The sequence below is a fragment of the Hippocampus comes genome, unplaced genomic scaffold, assembly GCF_001891065.2.
Source record: "Hippocampus comes isolate QL1 unplaced genomic scaffold, H_comes_QL1_v1.1 scaffold41, whole genome shotgun sequence".
NCBI classification, from domain to species: Eukaryota; Metazoa; Chordata; class Actinopteri; order Syngnathiformes; family Syngnathidae; genus Hippocampus; species Hippocampus comes.
This window is the reverse complement of record NW_017805153.1, coordinates 1,890,659-1,905,913: the sequence shown is the minus strand read 5'-3', so window position 1 is coordinate 1,905,913 and position 15,255 is coordinate 1,890,659. Positions and strand designations below refer to the sequence as shown.

The 15,255-nt window shown below is 41.9% G+C and overlaps 1 protein-coding gene across 1 annotated transcript in view; it reads right to left on the bottom strand.

The window, feature by feature from the left end:
• The window catches only part of LOC109515058 (beta-1,3-galactosyltransferase 1-like), a 79,784-nt gene extending 65,779 nt beyond the window's left edge, over window positions 1–14,005 (bottom strand). The window contains exon 1 of the mRNA XM_019868624.1: window positions 13,732–14,005. The gene's annotated coding sequence lies outside the window, so the exon portion shown is untranslated. The remainder of the gene's footprint in view (window positions 1–13,731) is intronic.
• Between the last annotated feature and the right edge of the window lie 1,250 nt (window positions 14,006–15,255).

Below are 15,255 nucleotides of genomic sequence, written 5' to 3'. Positions count from 1 at the left end.
ATATATATATATATATATATAATTTCACAGTGCAGGTGTCATTGGTTCTCAAATCCGAGTCCTGTTTTTTTTTTTGTTTTATTTGTTTGTTTGTTAAATTTCATTGTCATTTGGTCTTTTTATGCAAAGGGAAAAATCAAAAAAGAGGCAAATATTTTTCGGGTGTAAAAAAAAATCTGAGCTATTCGTTGAACGATATTTCACAGGCTCTCATGGGAATAAAAGCTACTCAACTATAATTCTGAACACAACTGCACATTTAAATGTTTGGCAGAGAGTACAACAGACGACCCTCTGCCTAACAAAACTTGTGTCACAGAATGTTGTCTGCTTCGTGCAGGCACTTGCAAATTGGCGAATAATCAAAGTTTGTGGTTACAAAAAAAACCCCAAAACAAAAAAAAAACCCTCATGATGCTGGTCTCTTGTAACAAGTACTTTGGCAACGGTCAGACTGAACTCTGGCTTTATATTGTCTCTGCAAAGATTTCATTGTCATGACTTTTATACCACAGATTAGACAACTAATATCTTCTGACAAGCATGAGGTCATTTATTATGAAAGGCTTAAACTATAAACCAAAGGTTCCCCGAGGTCAGGCCATCTCACTATCAAGATAGACCAGCATCTGAAAGCTCTTAGTCAAATGGACTGCTCATACTTTGAAACCGGAGAACCAAACAATCTTTCCATCATTGTCTACTATTTATCTCACAGCCTACTCTCCTTTAGTTCTCTGTTTGTTGTTATATTTTTGGAGCCAAGTCACAAACAGATACTTGCTGTGGAACAATTGCAGTTTGACATGTTATCATTTCTAATGGAATGTGAAAAGTGTGATGAAGATTAAGATCAAAGTGCTTCAGGCAAAATGTCTGTGCAAAAATGACTGAAAAGATGTGAAATGTGCATGGGTTACAATACACTTTCTGCATTGCTTCTCATGAAAGTGCACCACACTGAATCCCACAGGAATGTTTCAAATATTTTATCACAATTTACATGCTAATGGTTAGTGAAGGACAGCAACAGTTTCCATTGAGTTGATTGGTTTGTCTTGAGGTGGCCGCCACAATGGCACGTCACTGAGCCAGACTACTCGAGTGTTCTTGCATATCTGGCCTTATTTTCATAGCTGTGCAAGAAGAAATGGAAATTGACGAGGAGTCGTTGCTGCATTAAACGATTTGTCTTTTTTTTTTCTTTTTTAAAGTACTGGGTGGGACCCACCATCGCAGTGCTAAACTGTAGATAGCACAGACAACAATCCCAGTTAAGCAGGCAGTGCCAGCACTTGGTGCTCGACAAGACGGCACAGTTCCAAACCAAAATGAGTCAATCCGCAAGTGACAAATTAACAAACACACGGGCGAAAGGGATTGCCAAGCAATGTTGTTGCTAGAAGTAAAAAAAAAAAAAAAAAAGAAAAGAAAAATGGTGGTGATTTCAAAAGATCCTGAATCAAATTGCATTATCCGACCCAAAGTGTCATGCAGAAGCACTGATTGAAAACAACTCAGCAGCCTTCTGACACTGACAAGCAGGCGAAAGTTGATTTATTGGAGAAAGCTGAATGTCTTGCTGTGAGTGGGCATCGCTGATGAAAATAAACATCATGCTGTTGTTTAACCTCTTTGCGTGTGTTCATTCAGCCATTTACTTACCAAAGTCTGTACCCACTGAAAAATATTGATCCTCATGTTAAATATGGTCTATTTGTTTTTGTTTTGAAATTGTGTTACTTTTTAGGGAGACCTACACTGGGCTCCAAGAAGTGCATGAGGACATTTTATCAAATGAAAACAGGAAGGCTTCAATGTTCTGGCTCTGATAACATTCTCTCGCTAAAATTTCTGAACAAGACCACATTTAGCTCATTGAACAATAATTAACCTTTTCAAAGTTTTCACATATATTCAGATCAGGGAAAGGAAATGCGAAAGCACAGTTGGGCAAGCAGCATGTGCACGTATGAATGGTCAGAATGGCTTCATGTCTGCTTCTATCTGAGGCAAATAAAAACCCTGAAGAGTAACGCTTAATTAAATCTTGTGAATGCAATTATATTTTTAGACATCTTTATTAGGGAATCTTGCCCATATCATCTGCTCTGATAACAAGACCAAACTTAAACTCGCTTGTCCGCAAATGTGCATCTGTTATTGCCATGAAACCACCATTGCCATTCACCTGATTTATTTCTTTAGTTATAATTCCAACCAAATGACAACCAACCTCAAAAACAGGTTTCCCTCGCAAAGATGTTTTTATTTGCTTTAAAGGCCCTACGATAAAAATGTCTCAGCATTTGAACAAATGGTTCAATGATTTCAATTCTGAGCATGTTCAGGCACTGCTGTGTCTCATGTGTTTTCCGAGATTGGTTGAATTATTGTATGCATAGAGTGGTTGTTACCAAACTAGTTTCTTCAGCTGAAGATACCACAGCCTTACTTTGCCCCAAGATGCACATCGCTGACACCTACAACTCAAATTCAAAGAACGAAATACTGGCATTCAAATTAAAGGAAGAGACAACTTCCTGAGATCTGTGTGACCTACAAAAGCAAACATTTGCACACTGTCGTCCGCTAGTCCGGACAGCTTGTTTGTCTTTCAGGCAAAAAGCGATGCATGACAGACAGCGGGGATCACTTCCCTTGCGAATGTGCCCGAAGTCTTCCTCACGGTTGGCAAATACTTGCTAGTCTTTTATTACAGAGTCCTGCTCGCTCTCATCAGCATTCACTCCGGGGAGCGCAGGATGCTAAGGTGGATGCTCAGCGAGTTATTGGAAAGCTAATCTCTTCCTGGGAGGCCTTTTCAGCCCGGTGGACAGCTGAGAGAGGAAAAGGCAATAAGCCATGTAGGACAGCAGATGATGATAAACCTGTGTGGGGAGGCGAGAGTGGCAGAGAGAGGGAGGCGGGGCCGCCACTTTGCCAGACATTTCAGTCACAAATATTCCATATATTTTGCTGAGTTTAGGAAGAATTGTTGTGATACGGATGACAGCGGGTTTTCATTCTTATGGCCTTGCTTTTTATTTGAAGGTGGCTCTGGCCCTCCGTCAAGGTAATGGGCCAGGGAGCAGGGCTTTAGAGGTAAACTACCTGGCTGCTGCTGAATTCAGACTTATATGGCTCGTACAGTTACCAATGCCGAATCGTGATGTTTAGACAGCAAAAATACTTCATTTTTACGTCTCTGTATTTGAAATTATTATGATGATGATTTTTTTTTTTTTTTTTTAATGCAGTAAAAACACTCCAATTCTGTGTCAGAAGCCACCACATACCAAAACTGACGCTGGCCGCATTGGACCAGTCCAAACATATTCATTTAAATCAATCAAGCCATTTTACTGTATTCTCTGCAAGTCACGTTAAAGTCTTTCATCATCTACGGTCCATCAAAAGATCAGAGAATCTGGCGGAATCGTTGCATATAAGCAGCAAGGCCAAAAACATTCCATGCCCGTGACATTCGATCCCTCAGTCCACACTGAATTAAAAACCAGCATCATTTTGCCACGTGGGCTTGGGAACACTTCCGAAAACCATTCAGTTCAAACAGTTCGTCACTACATTGGTAAGTGATTCTTAAAATTTGACCATGCTTGCACGTATTACAGCGTGGCTTTGTCGTATAAGAGTACGAGTACCTGCATTAGGTTGGCCTTCCAGCAGTCCAGACCTGTTTCCCACTGAAAATGTGTGGCACATCATGAAGCGCAAAATACAACAATGGACTGTTGAGCAAGAATGGGGGGGAAAAAATAATCCACCTATAAAGCATAATCAATCAGATAGTATCCTTAGTCCTTAAAAGATTATTGAGTGTTGTCAAAAGGCATAAAGTAATGTAACGCAATGGTAATCATGCTCCTGTCCCAGCTTTTTTTACACATTGCAGGGATGGAATTCCAAACGAGTGAATATTTGTAAAAAGAATAATGTTGATCACTTGGAACTTCAAAATTATTTTGTTGTAGTGTGTACGATGGAAATCTTTGTAGTCTGTTTTTATCTACATTTTACACAACATCCAAACTTTATTGGATTTCGGGTTTGTGTGGTCATAGCAAAAAAATCAATCTAATGGCATCATAAAAGACACCATTATGCAGTATTTGATTACTGCTAAAACAAACAGAAAAAAAAACAACTAGTAAATGCATGTATGCCATGTAGATATACTGAATATTAATGGCCACTGGTGCGCATGTAAAACCCACAGTGCCTAAAGCTGATTAAATATGAAAACTCATCCAGAGGATGTAATCAACCACATCCTAAAAAATGCATGCACTTTACATATTGAAGAAGACACGTGGCGCATCTCACCAGAACAAACCTTGCACAATCCAGTACACTCAGATAGACAATTCTGAAGTAACTGGAGCACCGCGAGATTTTTACCGAGAGACCTTGAGACACATCACTTCTCCTTGTCAAACCGCAGTGTGTTTGCTGAAAAAGTCTAACTCTGTTTCTTGACAGCTCTTTCAGTGCAAGGGTCAGGGTTCAAATCAATGCACAAAATACAGTATGCACAAACTGCTCTGCAAAGAAAGTTGATTGCTGGTGGGTCATCTGGATTACAGGAATGAGGAAAAAATGTTCGAGAACAATCACATTCCACGAAATGATGCGACCAATCAAACTTCCGCTGTGTTTTGGTCCAATCAAACGGCCCTTTTGAGGGCTCAAGGGGAAGACAAGAGTTGTTGTGTTTTATTTTGCCGCCTTTTGTGGCCATTTTTCATGTACTTGTCTGGTAATGACTGAGCCAAAACAAACACACTTTCATCCGTTGACACATAGAAATATGTGAAAATGAAAAATGGCTGTGCAATTGCACTCCTCCTGTGGCAGGACAACTGATAAAAAAATAAAAAGACCTCAAGTAGGAAAGAACTGAATGTTTACGTCCGGTTCTTGTCATAAAAGGACCAAAGATACGCACCAGAATCCGTATGCCCAGTATCCCGAGACATGAAGGTGGTTGAGATGGAACCTGCAACTTTTCATCTGTGACTTTTTGAGGTGTCCACTCAGGCGAAGAGGATTGCCAACTTGTGCACACGTAACCAACAATTACTGAAACCACAACACAAAGAAATTCCATCATCCCTCATCACTGAGCTTTTTTATTTTCCAATCTGCCCGATGGAGGTGAAGGTGAAGGAAGCCCAATCGATGAGTATGATATACAAAAAGCACCGACGCATCAGTCAGTCATCATTTTTGCTGTGATGCAAAGAGAGTACAGGCACAGCAAACAACTCTGGACAGTAGCGAGTGAGAAAGCCAACCTGAGTACTTAGGACAGTCTGCAAAAGTCTGGACTGGTCCACCAATATTTTGAGATGACCTAAAAACCAGAGCATTATTTAGAGTCATACAACTGTGACCTTTTTCTTTCTTTCTTTTTTTTTTTCCAGAAATCATAGGATCTAAAACCCGTGGCAAAGTGATCACAAATAATAACACTGTTAAGCATAAAGTAGTAGTAATAATAAATATGATAATAACACATGTCTGATAGTGGTTGAAGCTGTGTGGCAGCCTCTAATTCTAAAGCACAAGTGGAGGCGGCAGAGATCAAGATCAACAAGCAGCTCGGCAGTTTGATCTGTCCATAACAAACAGAACGGCCTGTGATAAAATGGGGTTCATAAATTGTAATATAGTGCAACCTGCCTCCGCTGAAAATCAATTGGAGTCACTTTGGGAGACACAAAGCTGAGGAGCAAATGCCAAACTTACGTAGGGTAACAATGCCTGAACATGCAACAAGAGTATCAAACCGCTGTAGTCTAAAATCGCCGGTGTTACATCTTGTTAGGCGAGGATTAATGGTGCTCTGAATGGTGTTTGTGCGCGCATAATAATGTATGCGCTACAATTCGGCCGAGAAGTCAAACGCATGAACTCTGAAATGGGTCCGCAGAGGGATGCGTACTTGTTGAGAGCAAATTCTGATTGAAAGCAGCCGCACAGTCACCGAGATTACATCCAATCGTTCACATTGTACAATGAGAGAAAGTACTTTCTGTCTGGTGACTCGGCGTCAAACTGCAATCTGTATTTTAAGATTGGAACAGAATAACCAGAAACTGCATGACGAGAGGAAGGACGCCTCATATAGTTTGCCTTGAACCTGGCTGCCCCTAAGTCACTATCGGTATACGACCAGGAATTCTGTTCGACGTGTCTTTCCAAAGTTCATGAGCAGATGTTATTTTTCATTCTTCATGGTTCTACATGATGGGAGAGTAGTACCGTGCACTTGTACCGTCCTGCTACTTCTTTTTGGGGTAGGAATCACTGTGTACACAAGAGGTAACATATATTTAGATTGAAAAGTTCAAAAGAAATAAATATGGCAGCTAAAAGTATCAATCATATTAAAATCGTTTTTAATTGATGTGAGAATAATAATAATGGCCTCCACGCAATACAGTATAAGTAGTTTGCCTACAAAAGGTGCAACGAGACATATTTGCAACTCGGGCCCGAACGACATGATTTTTTTTCTTTGGCCGATTTTGAGAAAATTTTGATCACCGATCAATCAGCAGATCAATTTAAAAAGCCCCAACGTGATCATTCTAAGTCATCGAGTCACGTACTTTTTCGTCCCATATCTTTTGCATTAAAGCCAGAACATATGGGTGTCTTACAATACTTTGTCTTCAAGTGCTTCTTAAACTTTACAACGGGGAGCAAAATTGGCCCATTTTTTGAGGGGCGGGGGAAGGGTGGTTGAAAGTCAATATAATTTACAATGTCATTTACTGTAATGTCTGAAAAATGAAATCATCAAATATTGGCAAAAAAATCTTGGTTGTTTTCCGTGATGTTTGGCAATAGCAAAAATTGACAAACATTTTTTTTTTTTTTTTTGCGGGGGCTGGGGGATTAGGGTGGTTTTTGAATGACATTTGCTGTAGTGGAAAAAAATCGTCCAACTTTGCTCACTGTGAAGACGCTAATAGTGGCTGATTAAATCAGCAGGCCATTTCATCGTTCTGGCCCTATTTATAAGAGTGCAAATGAAAATTGGGATCACCTCATGGCATCCAAGCAGGATACAGAAGCATGCAAGGTGCAGATTTTAGCTACTGATGTTGTGTAGCCTGAGAGCATTTTGTTTGCACACTGCAAAGATAAATCCCCGAGCCAGTAAACAACAATTAGTCTTCATTGTCATTGTTTTCTCCAGTACGGTGTCATAAATATTTGACCTCTCTTCCACCGAGCTGCTCAACCGCTTGACAAAAGAGTCAGCTTGGCGAAGGAAATCTCAGCCCAAATTCAAGAACAGAGGCAAAGGGAGCCTCCGTCACAGTCTTGGCACGCCAAGCAGGGAGCTCAGTAGGCTTTGCTGGGAGCCTTGGGTATGAATTGCAAAGGTGACAGCAGCCAACATCCAAACACAGCTGCGAGAGTTGAAGATGCCAGCCTGCATGGGAGCTGTGAGCAGCCAATGAGAGACCACATTATGACATGACCGCTGGATGGTGCAGCATCACGACGCCCGTGATAATCTGAGCTCCGGCAACAACAATAGCAGCTTTGACACCAAACATATGCTCACAAAATTTCAACAATCTACGTTGAAAATAAAAGCCCAAGCGAGCAGAGTGTCAGGCCATAAAGGACTGGGCACGGTGTTCTGCAAACAGCGCGGTTATTTTTTTCACATTGTCACAATCAAGAAGAGTCCATCGTTCGTATTTGTCGACCACAGCAACAACAAAATCTGATTTGGACGTAAAATAAGACCTTCATAGGTGGTTCCCCCACACACATTGTCTGTTGAAGCATGAGAAATTGTAAAAACATAGGATCGAGAATGACAACGTGCTATTTAGGCCCTCGCAGTCCTACTGCTCTGCTGAGGACTACTGTGGCGTTCATGCGTGCGTGTGTGTGTGCGTGCGTGCGTGCGTCAAATAAAGTAAATGCCCTGAAAAATATTGCATACAAGCAGCAGGGCAGAAAATGATTCATGTGCCATGTTGTGGCGATAAAGACTGGTGGCTCTCCATCAGCATGGTCTCGTTGGATGTCAGTCTGTCAACTCAGCATGCGATTTAAACCAGTGGGGAGACACAATAAGTCAGTGGTTTTTAACATTTATTCGGACTATTTTCGTTTTTCTTGTTTTTGTTGTTGTGTAGTGGGGCACGGTGCAAATGTAGTTTGCACATTTGCCTCAAAGAACTGAGGTTGGGGCTTCCAATCAGCACTCTGGTCTGCATGTGCGAAGTTTGCAGGCTCTTCTCATGCTTGCCTGGGTGTCCTCTGGCCACACCAGCTTCCTCCCACATGACAAAAACATGTTTCTCATATTAACCAAAGACTATAAATGGTGTTTAGTGGTGAATACCAGAGGGGATTGGCTGGCGTCCAGTTGCCGCGCACCCTGCCTCACGCCTAAAACCTGCAGGGGTTGGCTCCGACTCACCTGTGACCTTAATGAGTAAAGATAAGCGGTACTGTCCACCAAATGGATGGATTATTTTTTTCTTCCGTGTTGTCCAGAGGTAAAAATACCTCACATTGTTGAGTTATTATTATTATTTTTTTTTGTATTGAAAATCAAATTTGATGCAATGTGTTCCTTATGTGTACCCATTTTCTGGCAATATTGTGGATCATACTGATAACCCTAATACTGTGTCATCTCAAATGCACTCAGAAAATATGTCACTTATTTAGTTTCTTCTTGTGATTATTATTACCGTTTCCAAAATATAGCGGTTGATCCATAGTAACCATGAACAACCCCTGATGTAATGAAAGGCAGGGAGCAGTTCCCATCATTTAAGTCTGGGGAGATGAATTAAGTGGATGCCATCAGATTATCTTTATTTGATCCTTTTTCAGCAAACATATCAACATTTTGCCAATAACCGTACTGTGAAATGAGGGTTGAATAACTTGCATTGGTAACTTGAGCCTTACATATGTGAATCCAGCACCGATTTCATCAATGTAAAATTCCCTCAAAGAGGACAAAATGAACACAGTGGTGCCAGCCTCCTGACCTTATAAGAGATGACACCACGGTAAAGAGCGCGTCCAATAATAACAGTAAAATGCAGGCATGCGTGCATTCTAATGCACTGCGGATTGTAGTTCATTATTCAATGAGAAGGTCAAGCAAGAAAAAGCATGCCATGCCGCCTCCCTGAGGTCAGCTGTTCAAGTTCCAGCGTCTCCCACAATATAACCTTTGCTCCGTGGAGCCATATTGCCCCAGTAAAGGCCTCCTTTCAAAATATTGAACGATCGTTTCCACATAATAGCGCCTCAAAGGCTGGTGACCTCCGGCTAATACTAACCACAGCAGAAAACATTCACAAGCAGTATCTAAGATGAGTGGCAAAACAAACCTCTTGAGCAGACAGACATATTGTGGTTTTTTTTTGTTTTTTTTTCTGTTTCTGGGTGTTTTAATAGCCACTTCTGCTACACGCTTTCATCAAAATAACTCTCGGATCAAGAATTAAAGTACCCTTTGCACACGCTATTTCTTGTCTTCCTGAAATCAGCTGATTTTCAGTCAGGCTGGGCATTTCATTGATTAATTTGATTTCATTGTTGAGACGATTATTCTTTTTTTTTTCAGCCCTCTGATGGCCTGCAAGGCTTTCCCTAACAGCATGGCAAAGAACAGAGGGGATCATTTCCAAAAGCTCAGTGTTGCATATCTAGCAATTTGGTTAACTTAACTTTTCCGACCCCATTGGCGATATTTTTTTTCTTTAAAAAAAGATGCCAGTTTTATTCCCCCTAAGAGAATCAGACAACATGAGAGCAATGGAAAGTGTGACATAACTCTTTAACAACAAACACGTGTACCAGCCGAGCCATGCAATTGGACATTTTGTTGAAATTTTCAAGGCTTGTGTTCCCGTACAGTACATGTTTTGACAAAAGGAACACAGCTATTTGTATTATTTCTCAAAGTTGATGCAAGTTAATGCTCTGGAGGAAAATGGCTGGTGGAAAGAACAGAATGTTTCAAGCAGGAGAAATACAGCAAAGCCCAGAAGGGTGGGGAAAAAAAAGTGTGTTTTGAATAATCATTTCAATCATTTGCTTTTTCAATAAGCAAATGGGGAAACAACTCCTGGAATCGAAAATTGGATTTTTTAAAATCAATACATAAATAAATGAATACAGTAATATAAGAAATAATCCCCTCCCCCATTTGCTCTTGTGTGAGTCCGGCTTTACTAAAGTGACGGGCGGAGCTTCAGCTTTGCTACAACAGAGGTTTTGCTAACTTAATCGCATTCTCTTACCGGCAAGCGGATGCGTAACAATGGACTCGCTCTCGTGTACAGGTGCAAGCAAGCTTCCACGTTGCTCTGCGAGCTGGCGCTATCCTCTATGCAACAAGTGTGGGCTGCGCCTGGCTGCTTGCTACTACGAGTAGAATCAGGGCCGAGATTGTTGAAAAAAATCAAGCAAGACATAACTACTGCGTTCTGACAGGGAAAATCTCATGGAGCATTATTCATATTGTAGAGGAATAATGAAACTGTCATGTGATGGTGTAGCGGTCCACTCACCTGACTTGTGTGCGGGCAACCTGGGATCGGTTCCCGCTGAGTGGCGGTGTGGATGCGCGTGTGAATGGTAGTTCGTCTTTATGTGTGCCCTGTGAGTGGCTGGCGACCAGTCCAAGGTGTATTTTGGGTGAAAGGTGCGCCTTTCACCCGAAATCAGCTGGGATAGGCTCCAGTAACTCCCCGTGACCCTGTTCGGGATAAGCGGTTTGGATCATATATGGATGGATAATGAAATGCACACTCTGAGGTTGCAGTGCTCAATTCCAATTTAGTCTGGATAGCTGACATTTTGACTGTCTCCTTCCATGTATAACAAACTGGAATGTGTAGGGGGAAACGACACTAAAGGCCATCATAAAATGTAGCTTTCCCGGGAGACTCACAAAAAGCAACACTGACATTTGTGAAGCTCCCGGAAGGCACTGCCAGTGTAACAACCAACAAACGGACTGATTTTCCCTTTGAACAATGTTGACAAGAGAAGACGCATCAAAAGCAAAAATGTGCGTCAGCATTGTGAATTGCAATTCAATCGGCTGGTTTGAAATACTATATCCGAGGGTGCACTTTACAAGCGCCATTCATCAATGTCAGGGGCATTTTATTGCACCCGGGAGCGCCGCCTTGCACCGATCAATTGAATTCCAAACAATTCCTGAATGAAAACTCCTTGTTGATGTGTATTCATTAAGAAATTACGTTTGCGCCTAAGGTCTTTTTGCAGATCCAATCGAGTCACAAACTAAAATAATTCCATTGTTCGCCCTTGAACTAGAAGTCACTTGAGAAAAATGATCGAGTATATTCTCTGTGTCATGTTTGCCCAATAAATCTTGACAAGCAGGATGCCTTCACATGTCAGCCCCACATGAGGGGAAATGAGTTCACATCCAACACATTCGGTGAAGAGCTAAGGGAGTGCACAGGCGATTTTACCGAGGTGTTACCGCAGAGTGTAATTTAATGGGCAATACTGTAATCAGTCATAAACTGGAATGAGAGCATTTCTTGCAGCATGAGTGACCTTTTTTCTTAGGAAAACAAAAGAATCATCTCCTCGACTGGTCTTTGGTGAACCCGATTCCCCTCACTGTCACACCAAGTCCGACACGTGCGCCAGGTAGCTGCCAAATTGAGATGAAACCACTGTGCGTCATGTCCCTGAAGATGAATGGAAGGGCTGTGGGATATTCCTGAAATTCAAAGAGACAACCTCCTTCCCATCTCATCGTTCGAGACAGCCTCAGTTTTCTGGTCATGTGCCAGCATATTGGCCCAAATGAGAGAATTTGGAAGGTGTGAGGTATTGAACAGACGTCAAGCCCCTGTGATGGGCCTGTCATTCTCTCAGCATTATTCCAATCCAAAGCATGTGGAGCATACTGATTTATTGACTTCACATGGCAGCATGACTCCAGAAGAGTTGGTGTGTCTTGATCTTTTAATGCAAGTGAAAAGAAACTGTCAAAGCGCAGGTCTCCAAACTTGGTATGGCAGGATTATGTGAGAAGAGATTGCAGTCGTCTTGAATAGTCAAACAACTTCTTGGCTAGAAGCCCGTAGTGTCACACAGTTAACAACAGCAGCAACCTGTTTTCTTTCCATTTCCAAGCGCAAAAAGGTAACAACCAAAACAATATGGGAGAACACACCACTCTTGTAGCATTTGTGTTTATAATGATTCGCCAGCCAAGTTTTATAGCACGTTTTTAGTTTTTATTTACACATCACGTAAATGGCATAAGATGTTTTGTTTTTTTTCAAAAACCAAACCATGGCTTCAATGTGCCTTGGTCCCCGCTTCCTCACCCCTTTGCCACTTTGTGATTCTACATTTTTATTGTCAAAGAAGATGGATTTTTCTGAGGATGAAAGGTATTTAGGACTATTTTCTGCTGCAGATGCAGAATAATATATTTATTTCGCTTTTTATAAGCGCAAGACAAGGGGGCCTGCTCCTCCTGTTGTCAGTTTAAGAACTTAAGAACACGATTTCCAGTCCATCATTTCAGGACATCATTTATAGCGCGTTCGTCGATTGGCCAAATATATATACTGTACAGCAAGATTTTACGGGAGTTGATTGGATTAATCAGAAATGTATCATCTCCTCTTGTAGTGGCTTGGATGACAGTGACTTTTTGTTGTTGTTGTGAAACCTGCCCTCAGGGTTGCTGAAAATGTTTTCCAAAACATAGTTTGCAGTGATTGAGTGTCAATGAAAAAAAGAAAAACAAAGAAAAGAAAGGTCTTACTGCACAGTGGGTTCTCCATTATTCAAGTTTAAATGTTTGTTTTGTTGCCTTTATTTTTAAGCAGGATGTTTAGGAGTAACTCCACTATCAGTCTACACTTCTCCAATGTTGTCAATGTGCCATTCCATGAAATTACTTTTTAAGGGTTCTGATTGGAATTAAGTGAAATGTTAAATGGCCCTGGGGGGTCACAGCGCCACCCGTGGTGTTCCCATTGGTGGCCTGCAGCCTGAATTAAGGATTTCCACGTGGGCTTTTTGATGGAACATGTGCTTGTAGTGATATTTCCAATTATTGTACGCATCGACTGAGTATCCTGGCACATTCATATATATATATATATATATATATATGGGATTTTTTTTTCAACTAAAACGTGCATGATGGATTTGACTAACATGGATTAGCAGCCAGATGCAGTCTTGTTATTAGGCTATGACGAGTTGGGTATTATGAGATGCACAATGCACTAATCTGGACGTACTCCATCTCTGCAATGCTCCCATTCGCTCACACATCCAGGCGCCAGTAGCGGAGGCTTCGTGCCACTGGATGATGGCATGCTCTTAAAACGATAAACGCTTCACTCTTATTACAGTTCAACACAACATTATCTGTGCACGCACCACTGGCTCAGGAACTAATGAAAAGTAGAAATCCAACTGTTATGAAGCCATAATAATAAAATACAAACATGTGCTCTCTCTTTCGAACGGAGACAGCAAAAAGAAACAATAAACCTCACTTCTCGAAACAACAGCATCCGTCCGGTGGCATGAGCGCACCTTGCAGCGTAAAAGGAGTGCTTTACAACACACGCACACGGGAACACACGCGCATAACAAAACGCGGCGCTCGTGAGAGAATTTCCGTGCACATACCGGTGCTCTTCTGCTCCGTTGTCCAGCTTGTGGAGGAATCGCGCTTCGGTCAGGTCGACAGCAGTTTTGAAGCGGAGCGTTCGGTGCCTCGCGCCGCACGCTCTTGGAGGGCAGGCAGCAAACGGCGCGAGGAGAGCAGGCGCCCAACGAGAGGACCGCTAGTTGGGCGATAGTAGCCAATCAGCAGTCGGGCTCGGGAGTGAGGGAGGACGAGCCAAAGTAGTCGCTCTGTCCAGCGCTGGGGCCGCCTTTGAAGCAATTGAGCGAGCGGAAATGACTGGTTATGATAATGGCATCTGGGCAAAAAGCAACAACATTCAAACAGCCATGTATCCCCCATGTACCCGCTTCAGCCGCTGACGTCAACTTCACTCAACGCAGAGATAATTCGTCTCCACGTGCACCGATGGGGTGTTATGGTTTATAATGACTTACGCAATGTAATAAATACTTGGATGAGATTTTTTTATGATGTTTAAACTAGACTGTATTTCATTTTCGATAACGCTCAGCCTTTATGGGACCTCACTAAGCAGAATTTAATTTGGGGGACCACAATCCACCACTATTTGCTGACAGAAGTATATGGATATATGGATTTTGGCGTGTGTGCGTGCGTGCGTGTGTGTGTGTGTGTGTGTGTGTGTGTGTGTGTGTGTGTGTGACTGTGTGTGTGTATATATACAATCATACAGACAGAAAGACAAATAGGTTGCCAATTGCTTTTTTTCTTAACTTTTTTTTTCTAAACCAAGAAGAGCCAGGTTCAACTTTGAGTGTAAGATCAAATAGTCTACTATCCTTCAAGAATGATGAAAGCTGGATCAACGTATCATGTCCTATTAAAAGTACAATCCGTTGCTTAGTTATCTGCTCATTGGTTGATGGTACAGAGAGAGCACGGGAGAGGCCTTGATAGACAATATGCCAGAGATTTTGTCCGTCCGTTTGGCCTTGAGCCAAATGTGGCTCATGACAGTGGCCTCAAAGTGATAATTGTGATTGTCACACTTGATGATGTGCATTCCCTTGTAATGCTTTGCAAGTTTTGTTCAGCCACAAAGTAATGCATTAAATCTTTGAACTTTAACTTAAATCAGACCACTATTTTAGAAATAGTAACGCATTCACTTACCAGTGAATCAAAATGTTAGGACGTTAGTAACGCATTACTGGCATCCATGGCGGCCATGGCGGGGATGACATGGGTCCGAGCAGCAGCACGGCCACAGCAGGTAAACAAGCACTGTCTGCTATAACATGGCGCGATCCGAATCTGAGATTTGAGACGAGGGTTGTCACAAGAACCGACACTACCGGTAATGTGAATGTGACCGAACCTGAATGCGCTCCAGCTGCTTGGTGTGGCCACATTCACAGTTGAAGCCCATCTCGTCTCTCAAACCTGGCATTACTTTTCATTGAGACCTGACTGAGAGGGCTAACTTTAACGATGTTGCTGAGACATTTGCTAGGATGAAGAAAAGAAAAACGAACATTTCTAGGCTGAATCAAATCGTGGCA